Genomic DNA, 14,897 nt, shown 5'->3' with positions numbered 1-14,897 from the left:
CTGGCTGACAGCCATTGTGAAGGGCATTACAGTAACACAGCACCCGAAAGAAAACAGTTATACTCAACCCAGGCATCGATTTCAAACCTTTTTTATACGTGTGAATGCTCTCGGTGGAATCAGTGTGAATATGCTGCTTATAAACACCTGTAATACAGAATCAGACGTCTGTTGAACACGTTTGCTAACAAACTTACTGAGCTCCGTGGAGGATTTTGCCACATACGTAACATTTGGTGCATCATGAAACAAAAAACACAACAAAGGAAACCCAGAACTGTTGAGCAGCTAGAATCCTGTATCAGACACATATGGGAGAACATTCCTCTCCCAAAACTCCAGCATTTGGTCTCCTCAGATCCCAAATGTACACATACAGAAGACGTGATGCTACACAGTGGGAAACACGGCCCCCTCTCAACTTTTTTCAAACGTGTTGCAGCCATCAAATTCAAAATGACATGCAATTGTTTCTTAAAATGGTATAAATTCTCATTTTAAACATTTTATATGTTTTTAAAAGATCATTGTATTGAGGTTGTACAGTAAAATAATGCATCATTAATTGTTGCTATTTGTATGGTGGACCTTTCACAACAATTGATTTGTAATAGATTTGTGGAATCTGATATCAGGAGGGTTTTTGATCAAAAGTCTTGAGAATGAAGAATGCAGCATTTGTGGATAAACTTGAAGTGAAATATTCTATCATGAGAAAGTCTTTGGAACTGATTTATTTTTTTTGTTTTTTTATTTGAAGAGAGATAAAAAAAAAAAAAAAAAGCAGTGAGGCAGTTGTTTATAACTGTTTTGATGTAAGTGGTAATGAAAAACTAAAATAACATTTACGGGAAATAGCTTCATAAGACACTTCAGGATGTGCTGGTTTTGGAATATAATCAACATCATATTGTGTTGTCATAGCAACCCATGACCGCTCACAATCATTTTCCTATAACACCACATCCGATTGTGTTTTCTTGATTATATTTATACTTCTTTCCCCGTTAATGAATGATTTTTAGCAGCACCTCACATCCTGTTGATTTTCTTGTCTGTTCCACTGCACGAGTGTCAGATATTAATGCACTACAGCCACGAAGGCTCACCTCCAGACATTATTTGCTAAGCAACAGCAGTCCGTCTGTGAAAAGATGAGACAAACATTCCCATCTGCGCTCTGTAAGACCTCTTATGAAAGGCCCAGCGCTATAATTGTGTGCACTTTAAGTTTTTTTTCTCTCCTCCACTTCACTGTCTTTAAAAAGCAGAAAAGTTGCCATTTTCCTTCTGTGTCAGAATGAACATGGGTTTGAAGAGTTCTTTTAGTGAGTGTGTACACTGCCGGCTTGCAGGAGGTGGAGGAGGATGACGGCAATAACCACAATGCCGACAATGACTGTGATTACGTTTTTTATTTTTTATAAGGAATACTCAAGCCGTATAAACATGTGACGGTCTATTCTCAGAAAGGCATTTTAAATTGCCTCACAGCTAAAGAGAAGGAGAAAGAAGTTAAAGCTACTGCAATACACCTTTCCTTTCAGTTATTGTCAGAATGATGACCGGATCCTGACCCACACTGTGTGCTGAATGCCACAAATGCCAATTGCCTGCTTTTGTCCAAGTTGCCAATATGGAGATGAGATAAATCACCCGAAGAAGCTAATTATTGGTCAGGATACATTGCATTTGCACAATCAATTTTGATGAGTCTTGAAGAGATCTGTGGGTGCATATGGGTTCGACCAATGATGCTCATCAGGGTCTGAGAGTTACAGTGATGAAACACGTCTCATAAATACGTCAATCTACAAAAACTCATCAATCAATTAGTTTTTCTGTGACTTTCAGCTCTAATGCCGGCAGCGCATGATTTATCCCTGCTGGCAAAAGTTCCCACAAAACTGTGTGGACATTTTTCAGGATTCAGGACACGGACTACGTTTCAAACATCTCAAATCACATGTTACAAGTCACATGACTATTAAGATTCACACTTATGTACATACGCACATATATATATATATAAAAAATGAATGAATAAATACAACCCCAATTCCAAAAGAGTCCGGGTGCTGAACTGTCCTGCTCGCAGTCTAGACTTTTGAGTGTTTGAAAACATTTTGCTCATCATGAAACGAAAAATACAACAATGGAAACCCAGAACTGCTGAACATTTCTCTCCCAAAACTTCAAATTCAAAATAATAATTTTTACCATTATTTTCTGTAGAAAATTTTACATATTCTCAGTTGTTATATTTGATTTGTTTTCTATGTTGTATTGTGAATAAAATATTAGTTTATGAGATTTGTAAAATATTACATTCTGTTTTTATTTACTATCCCAACTTTTTTGGAATTCGGGCTGTAAATAAATGAATAAATGTATAAATTATATAAATAATAAAATATGGCCATGGTGGTATGTGTGTGTGTGTGTGTGTGTGTGTGTGTGTGTGTGTGTGTGTGTGTGTGTGTGTGTGTGTGTGTGTGTGTGTGTGTGTGTGTGTGTGTGTGTATCTAAATAAAGATTGTGTGGAGGTTTTGCTAATCTCTGCCATGAAACCAGCTCCTTAGTTTTAGGTATAGAATTAAGTAGCTGCCTAAATAATCATATTATAAGAATGTATAGTAGGAAGAAGAGCATACAGACAAATGTTTACATCCCCTTCCACATTTAGTCCCTATTTCCTGTTATAATGACCTCCACTCTTCCAGGAAGATGTTCCACTAGATTTTGTAGTGTACTTTTGGAGATTTGTGTTACAAGGGTGTTAGTAAAGTGAGATACTGATACTCACATTAATCCCAAAGGTGTTCAAAAGAGTTTAGAGATCTATAGCAGGAGATCTTCCATATCTTCCACCCCATGTAAAGCAGATCTTCATGGAGCTGGATTTGTGCACAGGGGCATCGTCATTCTGGAATACGTGTATGTCTATTTCACCAAAAAATGAAAATTTCATGTTCATCCAAAGACAGTTTTGTGGAAGAAGCACATTTGTCTGGAAAAGTCAGATGTCCCAATACTTTTGTCCATATTGTGTCAGATGTAATACAGTGTATTTCTGTGTGTGTGTGTGTGTGTGTGTGTGTGTGCGCGTGTGTGTGTGTGTGTGTGTGTGTGTGTGTGTGTGTGTGTGTGTGTGTGTGTGTGTGTCTGTGAAATAAAAAAGAGAAAGCTCTGACATCAGGACATGGTGGCCCTGTTCTTCCTTTTCACCGTCTTTATTAGGAACAATATCTACAATACCTTCTTGTTCTCTCGGCATCTTTGATCCTTGTCTCTCTTTGAATTGGACTTCAGAATAGCACCAGGCACAGACTAGCACTCATCATTATCTGGCACCGCTGTCTACACTCACGTCATGATAAAAGGTAAATCAAATATGAATCCAGCCTCGTCTGCTTTCTTTCTCCATCCACTGCCCATCTCTCAGCCACCCACTCATTCCACCCACACACGAGCTCGGGTTCTGGTGTGAATGTAGAAGATCACGAGCACACAGGCAGCTCCGATGAGTGGGATCGCATCTACTGCTCTGAATATGAGTGGGCTGAATACACAATGTCTGTATAACATTCTGTATGTCAGTAGTCTCCTGACTCACACTTACTACACTGGAGGTGTGTGTGTGTGTGTGTGTAGCGTCTCGCTGATTCAAGTCGTAGTAATAATGTGGGGTGTTTAGAAAAATCCATTACGTCCACCTGCGATGTTGTGGGGTCACTGAGGATGCTTTGAAAAGGCTTTCATGATGGGGACAGCACTAAGAGGGACGTTCCAGACGTTTGACATCCGGACAAATTGCGTCAAATCAGGACACGACCTCAGCGTTCAGGCTCTGACATAGAAGAGAAATATTCCACAAATGTGAGTGGAAAGTCCACATGTATTTCAGTGTATTTACTGGCCTACTGCCAGCGTTTTTTCTGCCCACTCGGGTGCTATTTGAGGCCTTTTCAAAGCTCAGTGGGCTTTAAATGTTTTAATAGCAGGCCTTGAACTGTTTTTCCACACACACTGATGTCTGCTCTTTAAACCTTTGACCTTCATTTCTGGTACAAATGAGTGAAGAAAGCTTCTCTAATCTACAGTCTCACTCTTTATGTCTCACAGAGACGAGACGATCGGGGGTTTGAATCTTTCATTGGTAGGACAATGACATTGATGAACTCTTAAGCTGTGATCACGCTGTAATTTTCTACCCTGAAGATTCTACCACACGTGTCTATATATTCTTAAATAATCATTTGAAAAAAGATTTCAACAATAAAATAATGTGTTTTATTTTACAAAGAAGACATTAAATACATACACTATATGGACAAAAGTTTGTGGACACCTGAGCATAAGATTAAAAGGTTCTTTCTAAACATCCCTTTTATTATAATTTTTATTATAAAAAAGCTCGATTTTCCACAGCTGCTCAGACTGATTTATCTGCTCTGCTGTAGCTCACACACCTCTCTCGAAATGTCACCACGTATTCAGAGCTTTAAATCAGCAGCGGTCCCATACGTTATAGCAGTGTGTCCTTGTCCTGAATGAAGAGGAACCATAAGCCTTGGATAAGCAGAACTATTATTGAACCTATACAGTGGAAACTACGAAAGGACGTCATGAAGAACACCTCTGAGGTGGAGAGTGGATGCTTTTGGTTCACATGTACATACTACATGAACATTAAATACCATTTTTCTGCTTCTAACATCAACTTTGAGGACAAAATGTTCACCTTCTGCCTAATAAATAAATCCATCCACCAACAGGTGCCATGATGAAGATCATCAGTGTTCTTCACTTCACCACTCAGAATGGTATGCCTGATCAGTGTATATATCATTTTACACACTTTTTAGAAGTTTGCAACACAGGTGTTTCAGCCAGGGTGCATTCCCAGCTCACATCAAGTGTTCCTGAGATGAGCTCCAGATCCAACACAACCCTGATCAGGATAAAGAAAGTGCAAACTACAGTGCATCTGGAAAGTTTTCAGAGCCACACTTTTTTCCACATGTTGTTATGTTACAGCTTTATTCCAAAATGGATTCAATTCATTATGTCACTGTAACTGTGGGACCTTCTATAGACTGGTGTGTTTCTCTACGAATCATGTCCAATCAACTGAATTTACCACAGGTGGACTACTATCAGGTTGTAGAAACATCTCAGGGATGAACATGAGCTCAGTTTTGAGTGTCATGGCGAAGGCTGTGAAAACATGTACATGTGATTTATTTATTTTTTATTTGTATAAATTTGCTAAGAATCCGAAGAAATTTTTCTTGTCGTTATGGGATTTTGTTTGTAGATTTTTGAGAATCCATCCACACTGTACATGCCCTTAGTTTACCAAAAGCATGACATTTCCAGAATAATGTACGCTTGTCCTTGAAACTCTGAGTCTAGGTCCTTTATCTGAGTCTCCAAATTGCATGGAAAGAGATTTAATTTAATTACAAATTCCATTAGTTCTGTTTTCAGTCATTTTAGAGATTATTTCTAAACTGAGATAAAAAAAAAAAAGAGACTATTTACACAATAAATTGGATTTAATTAAAACCATATTTTCCGGATCTTCCTCCTTGTAAACACTTTGAATAAACAGTAATTCCCAGAGGAATTTCAGCCAGATGTGTTTAGTCATTTGATTAATTCGGGTGAATTTTAGCATTATATTTGCGTTTTGGGATTTTCTCCCAAGACGCCTGCAGCAGCACAACGGAGCCGTGAGTTTCGTGATCTCCAGCATGGCGAGTGGAAAGCCTATGAGTGCTGCTGTCAACAGCGGGACGTAAATAAAGCTAAAGATAGAGTCACAGCACCATCTCTTCTGACCGACCTCTCTTTTTATAGGCGTGCTTGGGGTTATAAAAGGCATCGGAGGACTATTTTTTGATCTACTTATGGAAACTTGTGACGGTTGCATGATTGACCTCCGTAGCCTCTGTGTGAGGGGATTTTTAAGAGATACAGTATTAAGTGTGTATAGGGTCAATGACACACAAGTCCAAGGTAGTGTGTGAACTCGAGACAAGTCCCACAGGCAATGCTGCTAAATTAGTGCACCCCAGGGGGTGGCCTTCCTGGAAGACTTTACTCCTGGTGCATTACGGATAGCATTAAAAGATTTATGATTAATGTTAGACTGACCTTTTCTCAGAATGGGCTTACACGTTCACTAAATTTAAGTGCGAGAAAACTATAGGAGCAAGTAAATAACAATAACTGTGACATCATCGCCTCATGTGATGTTCTACAGCTCATACAGTATATAATTAATAATCCAGGTGCAGGTGTGAGGATGTTACTGCACAATGTTGAGATGAAGTACGGTGAAGCAGAGAGCGTTGAACTTGTTTAAGTCCACAGATCTAGAAGTGGACTCTCATCTTACATCATGATCACTTCCCAGCATTGATCAGTTAAAGCTGTCATTGATGTTTGCAGAGCAGAACTGACCGAATGGATCAAAATAAAGCCTCATATTTGTTAACCTTTTTCTCTCCAGTTCATCAAATTCATCTTGTGCCTCAAGCCATTTATTAAAATCCCCATGTTCACCATATAAACCCACCACATGCAGGAATCCTCCATGGAGCTCAGTGAGGTCATTACGAAATGTCTATAATAACTATCTGACTCTGGATGGAACTGGAACTGGATGTTACTATGGTTAGTGGGGTTTATAAGCAGCTTATTCATTTAGATTTAGCTGACAAATGCAAACTACTTGGTTGTTTAACGCTCTGAACTCACACCTGAACTCCTTTCAGCCAATCACAATCCACTATTCACATCTGAACTTCTTCCAGCCAATCACAATCCACTATTCACACCTGAACTCCTTCCAGCCAATCACAAGCCACTATTCACACCTGAACTCCTTCCAGCCAATCACAATCCACTATTCACACCTGAACTCCTTCCAGCCAATTACAATCGCCTATTCACACCTGAACTCCTTCCAGCCAATCACAATCCAATATTCACACCTAAACTCCTTCCAGCCAATTACAATCGCCTATTCACACCTGAACTCCTTCCAGCCAATCACAATCCAATATTCACACCTGAACTCCTTCCAGCCAATCACAATCCACTATTCACACCTGAACTCCTTCCAGCCAATCACAATCCACTATTCACACCTGAACTCCTTTCAGCCAATCACAATCCACTATTCACACCTGAACTCCTTTCAGCCAATCACAATCCACTATTCACACCTGAACTCCTTTCAGCCAATCACAATCCACTATTCACACCTGAACTCCTTTCAGCCAATCACAATCCACTATTTACACCTGAACTCCTTCCAGCCAATCACAATCCACTATTCACAACTGAACTCCTTCCAGCCAATCACAATCCACTATTCATACCTGAACTCCTTTCAGCCAATCACAATCCACTATTCACACCTGAACTCCTTCCAGCCAATCACAATCCACTATTCACACCTGAACTCCTTCCAGCCAATCACAATCCACTATTCATACCTGAACTCCTTTCAGCCAATCACAATCCACTATTCACATCTGAACTTCTTTCAGCCAATCACAATCCACTATTCACACCTGAACTCCTTTCAGCCAATCACAATCCAATCACAATCCACTATTCACACCTGAATTCCTTTCAGCCAATCACAATCCAATCACAATCCACTATTCACACCTGAACTCCTTTCAGCCAATCACAATCCACTATTCACACCTGAACTCCTTTCAGCCAATCACAATCCACTATTCACACCTGAACTCCTTCCAGCCAATTACAATCCACTATTCACACCTGAACTCCTTCCAGCCAATCACAATCCACTATTTACACCTGAACTCCTTCCAGCCAATCACAATACACTATTCATACCTAAACTCCTTCCAGCCAATCACAATCCACTATTCATACCTGAACTCCTTTCAGCCAATCACAATCCACTATTCACATCTGAACTTCTTTCAGCCAATCACAATCCACTATTCACACCTGAACTCCTTCCAGCCAATCACAATCCACTATTCACACCTGAACTCCTTTCAGCCAATCACAATCCAATCACAATCCACTATTCACACCTGAATTCCTTTCAGCCAATCACAATCCAATCACAATCCACTATTCACACCTGAACTCCTTTCAGCCAATCACAATCCAATCACAACCACTATTCACACCTGAACTCCTTCCAACCAATCACAATCCACTATTCACACTGAACTCTTTCTAGCCAATCACAATCCACTATTCACACCTGATTTCCTTTCAGCCAATCACAATCCACTATTCACACCTGAACTCCTTTCAGCCAATCACAATCCACTATTCACACCTGAATTCCTTTCAGCCAATCACAATCCACTATTCACACCTGAACTCCTTTCAGCCAATCACAATCCACTATTCACATCTGAACTCCTTCCAGCCAATCACAATCCACTATTCACAACTGAACTCCTTCCAGCCAATCACAATCCACTATTCACACCTGAACTCCTTCCAGCCAATCACAATCCACTATTTACACCTGAACTCCTTCCAGCCAATCACAATCCACTATTCATACCTAAACTCCTTCCAGCCAATCACAATCCACTATTCATACCTGAACTCCTTTCAGCCAATCACAATCCACTATTCACATCTGAACTTCTTTCAGCCAATCACAATCCACTATTCACACCTGAACTCCTTCCAGCCAATCACAATCCACTATTCACACCTGAACTCCTTTCAGCCAATCACAATCCAATCACAATCCACTATTCACACCTGAATTCCTTTCAGCCAATCACAATCCAATCACAATCCACTATTCACACCTGAACTCCTTTCAGCCAATCACAATCCAATCACAACCACTATTCACACCTGAACTCCTTCCAACCAATCACAATCCACTATTCACACTGAACTCTTTCTAGCCAATCACAATCCACTATTCACACCTGATTTCCTTTCACCCAATCACAATCCACTATTCACACCTGAACTCCTTTCAGCCAATCACAATCCACTATTCACACCTGAACTCCTTCCAGCCAATCACAATCCACTATTCACACCTGAATTCCTTTCAGCCAATCACAATCCACTATTCACACCTGAACTCCTTTCAGCCAATCACAATCCACTATTTACATCTGAACTCCTTCCAGCCAATCACAATCCACTATTCACAACTGAACTCCTTCCAGCCAATCACAATCCACTATTCACACCTGAACTCCTTCCAGCCAATCACAATCCACTATTCACACCTGAACTCCTTTCAGCCAATCACAATCCACTATTCACATCTGAACTTCTTTCAGCCAATCACAATCCACTATTCACACCTGAACTCCTTTCAGCCAATCACAATCCACTATTCACATCTGAACTTCTTTCAGCCAATCACAATCCACTATTCACACCTGAACTCCTTTCAGCCAATCACAATCCAATCACAATCCACTATTCACACCTGAATTCCTTTCAGCCAATCACAATCCAATCACAATCCACTATTCACACCTGAACTCCTTTCAGCCAATCACAATCCACTATTCACACCTGAACTCCTTCCAGCCAATGACAATCCAATCACAATCCACTATTCACACCTGAATTCCTTTCAGCCAATCACAATCCACTATTCACACCTGAACTCCTTCCAGCCAATCACAATCCACTATTCACACCTGAATTCCTTTCAGCCAATCACAATCCACTATTCACACCTGAACTCCTTTCAGCCAATCACAATCCACTATTCACACCTGAATTCCTTTCAGCCAATCACAATCCACTATTCACACCTGAACTTCTTTCAGCCAATCACAATCCACTATTCACACCTGAATTCCTTCCAGCCAATCACAATCCACTATTCACACCTGAACTCCTTCCAGCCAATCACAATCCACTATTCACAACTGAACTCCTTCCAGCCAATCACAATCCACTATTCACAACTGAACTCCTTCCAGCCAATCACAATCCACTATTCACGCCTGAACTCCTTCCAGCCAATCACAATCCACTATTCACACCTGAATTCCTTTCAGCCAATCACAATCCACTATTCACATCTGAACTCCTTTCAGCCAATCACAATCCACTATTCACACCTGAACTCCTTCCAGCCAATCACAATCCACTATTCACACCTGAACTCCTTTCAGCCAATCACAATCCAATCACAATCCACTATTCACACCTGAATTCCTTTCAGCCAATCACAATCCAATCACAATCCACTATTCACACCTGAACTCCTTTCAGCCAATCACAATCCACTATTCACACCTGAACTCCTTTCAGCCAATCACAATCCACTATTCACACCTGAACTCCTTCCAGCCAATTACAATCCACTATTCACACCTGAACTCCTTCCAGCCAATCACAATCCACTATTTACACCTGAACTCCTTCCAGCCAATCACAATCCACTATTCATACCTAAACTCCTTCCAGCCAATCACAATCCACTATTCATACCTGAACTCCTTTCAGCCAATCACAATCCACTATTCACATCTGAACTTCTTTCAGCCAATCACAATCCACTATTCACACCTGAACTCCTTCCAGCCAATCACAATCCACTATTCACACCTGAACTCCTTTCAGCCAATCACAATCCAATCACAATCCACTATTCACACCTGAATTCCTTTCAGCCAATCACAATCCAATCACAATCCACTATTCACACCTGAACTCCTTTCAGCCAATCACAATCCAATCACAACCACTATTCACACCTGAACTCCTTCCAACCAATCACAATCCACTATTCACACTGAACTCTTTCTAGCCAATCACAATCCACTATTCACACCTGATTTCCTTTCAGCCAATCACAATCCACTATTCACACCTGAACTCCTTTCAGCCAATCACAATCCACTATTCACACCTGAATTCCTTTCAGCCAATCACAATCCACTATTCACACCTGAACTCCTTTCAGCCAATCACAATCCACTATTCACATCTGAACTCCTTCCAGCCAATCACAATCCACTATTCACAACTGAACTCCTTCCAGCCAATCACAATCCACTATTCACACCTGAACTCCTTCCAGCCAATCACAATCCACTATTTACACCTGAACTCCTTCCAGCCAATCACAATCCACTATTCATACCTAAACTCCTTCCAGCCAATCACAATCCACTATTCATACCTGAACTCCTTTCAGCCAATCACAATCCACTATTCACATCTGAACTTCTTTCAGCCAATCACAATCCACTATTCACACCTGAACTCCTTCCAGCCAATCACAATCCACTATTCACACCTGAACTCCTTTCAGCCAATCACAATCCAATCACAATCCACTATTCACACCTGAATTCCTTTCAGCCAATCACAATCCAATCACAATCCACTATTCACACCTGAACTCCTTTCAGCCAATCACAATCCAATCACAACCACTATTCACACCTGAACTCCTTCCAACCAATCACAATCCACTATTCACACTGAACTCTTTCTAGCCAATCACAATCCACTATTCACACCTGATTTCCTTTCACCCAATCACAATCCACTATTCACACCTGAACTCCTTTCAGCCAATCACAATCCACTATTCACACCTGAACTCCTTCCAGCCAATCACAATCCACTATTCACACCTGAACTCCTTCCAGCCAATCACAATCCACTATTCACACCTGAACTCCTTCCAGCCAATCACAATCCACTATTTACATCTGAACTCCTTCCAGCCAATCACAATCCACTATTCACAACTGAACTCCTTCCAGCCAATCACAATCCACTATTCACACCTGAACTCCTTCCAGCCAATCACAATCCACTATTCACACCTGAACTCCTTTCAGCCAATCACAATCCACTATTCACATCTGAACTTCTTTCAGCCAATCACAATCCACTATTCACACCTGAACTCCTTTCAGCCAATCACAATCCACTATTCCCATCTGAACTTCTTTCAGCCAATCACAATCCACTATTCACACCTGAACTCCTTTCAGCCAATCACAATCCAATCACAATCCACTATTCACACCTGAATTCCTTTCAGCCAATCACAATCCAATCACAATCCACTATTCACACCTGAACTCCTTTCAGCCAATCACAATCCACTATTCACACCTGAACTCCTTCCAGCCAATGACAATCCAATCACAATCCACTATTCACACCTGAATTCCTTTCAGCCAATCACAATCCACTATTCACACCTGAACTCCTTCCAGCCAATCACAATCCACTATTCACACCTGAATTCCTTTCAGCCAATCACAATCCACTATTCACACCTGAACTCCTTTTAGCCAATCACAATCCACTATTCACACCTGAATTCCTTTCAGCCAATCACAATCCACTATTCACACCTGAACTTCTTTCAGCCAATCACAATCCACTATTCACACCTGAATTCCTTCCAGCCAATCACAATCCACTATTCACACCTGAACTCCTTCCAGCCAATCACAATCCACTATTCACAACTGAACTCCTTCCAGCCAATCACAATCCACTATTCACAACTGAACTCCTTCCAGCCAATCACAATCCACTATTCACGCCTGAACTCCTTCCAGCCAATCACAATCCACTATTCACACCTGAATTCCTTTCAGCCAATCACAATCCACTATTCACATCTGAACTCCTTTCAGCCAATCACAATCCACTATTCACACCTGAACTCCTTCCAGCCAATCACAATCCACTATTCACACCTGAACTCCTTTCAGCCAATCACAATCCACTATTCACACCTGAACTCCTTCCAGCCAATCACAATCCACTATTCACACCTGAATTCCTTTCAGCCAATCACAATCCACTATTCACACCTGAATTCCTTTCAGCCAATCACAATCCACTATTCACACCTGAACTCCTTCCAGCCAATCACAATCCACTATTCAGCATTGATCTAATTTTCTATGCCCCAGAATATTCCTGTGCTGTTCAGTATCACTATAATGAACATGCAGTCGATTTATTCTCTATATAACATGTGACACAAGGTCATAAGATTTCTCAGGGCCAGTTTTTACCCAGTGTGTGTGAGATTTATGGTTCAGCGCGAGCCAGCAGCTGGTCTTACTGTCATAATGTGTCATCGCTAATGTTTTTCAGGGTGTCCATGAAGACACTGAATCAAATCACACATTAATATATCGGTGAATCGGCAGCGATGTATGCTGAGTCAGTGTGCCAAGAGTTTCATTTCCTACTAATGTAATCCCACACTGTGGAGATCTGCTGACTGCTAGCAGTGTGTGGGACAGCAGGAGACTGGCTTGTCTCAGATCTCCATCCAGTAAATTCTACATCATTTTAGAGCACGTCGCTGTTTATCTTCATCCTGTTCAACAGACTTCAACTCACTTTCTTGGTTTCAGTGTGTACTTTTTTTCCCCACTCTTTCTAATGAATAATTAATTTGCTTTAAATGTCAAGATTATGGCCCTAAACTATGTTCCCCATCAGCCACTTCACCGAGGCCTTCAGTGATGTTTCACTTGAATCAGTCCACCTCTTAATCCCATCAATAAGACGCCACGTGTAAAGAAATCATCAGTATTATTGAGAAGTGCAGAAGTGTATCAGTAATCCGTTTCTTCTCCTCTGTCAGTCGATGTGGACTGAAGAAAACCAGCTATAAAATCCACCCTTTTTCTCTCGTTTGTCCTTCTGGGTCCTTGTTGTTGTTATCAGTTTTCTTGTTTAAGGTTTGATGTTCATGTTTCGTTGTTACTCAGTGTTTTGTTACTGATTGTACTGATTGTGGGAAAACAATAAATGAATAAAAGAATTCTATGATTTGGATCAGAACCTTCAACACAGGCTCTACTGCATTTAGATATCGGCTCAGTAACGTTCTTATCAGCACCACCACCACCGAGGCCAAACTCCAGCCTGAGGAATTCTTCAAATGTAGAATTAAAAAATAGGAAACACGGGAAAATTATAATGAAGAATTAATACAAAAGAACCACATACTCAAAAGTACTGAAATTTCAGACAAGATTACGGTTGGAAAGTTTCCCATCAGCCACTGCACCTCCACTTCTCACCTCACCTGCTTCCTGTTTCACCAAATTACTGTCACTTATTTCATTCTGGATGTTGTGTTTCTTATTGCTGTGCTTTGTGTCGTTCATGGCTGCTGTCATTCTTACTCCAGGTTATGTTTATTTTATCCTCAGTAAGATTTTTTTGTGTGTTTTGTTTCTTTAGTCTAAAACATCTGCACTGTAAATCAACATCTGCATTTTGGTGATGAATCCACTAATCCAGGGGTCCCAAACATCTTCCCATGAGGGTCACATAATTGTTCTTTTCTTTAATGAGGGTCTGGAACAGAAAAAGTCTACGGGCCGGAGTGACGTCCAGTGTTATTGTGGAGATTTTATTATGAGTTTAAATGTATTTATTGTTCCTCCTAATGCAGGATTAGTTTATTATTTTGTTCTGCACCGTACAGACACACGAGTGTTACTTTTCAAGAGATTTATCACCTATTAAAAGATTATTATTACTGTCATCATGAGATTTTCATATTTTAATGCCTTTGAAATAAAAACATTTACTTATGCATGTGTATTGCACTTATGCATGTGTTTGGTGTGTGAATCAAGCCAGAGGGATGTTTTACTTTGAAAGCCGACCTGAATGATCAAATACACATAGAGTATAATACGAGTTAAATAAATACACAAAACAACATTTTCTAAACATGTCTCTGTTTAGAGGGTCGTTCCAAATGTGGGGACCCCTGGGATAGGTGGTAGATCAGTGTTAGCTTAATTAAGGGGAAGGTGCTAGATTTGATGGTTGTGAGTTTAAATCCCAACTCGACAAAGCTACTACTGGGCCCCTGAGCAAGG

The sequence above is a fragment of the Silurus aristotelis genome, assembly GCF_946808225.1.
Source record: "Silurus aristotelis genome assembly, chromosome: 9".
NCBI classification, from domain to species: domain Eukaryota; kingdom Metazoa; phylum Chordata; class Actinopteri; order Siluriformes; family Siluridae; genus Silurus; species Silurus aristotelis.
Note: the sequence above shows the minus strand (reverse complement) of the source record.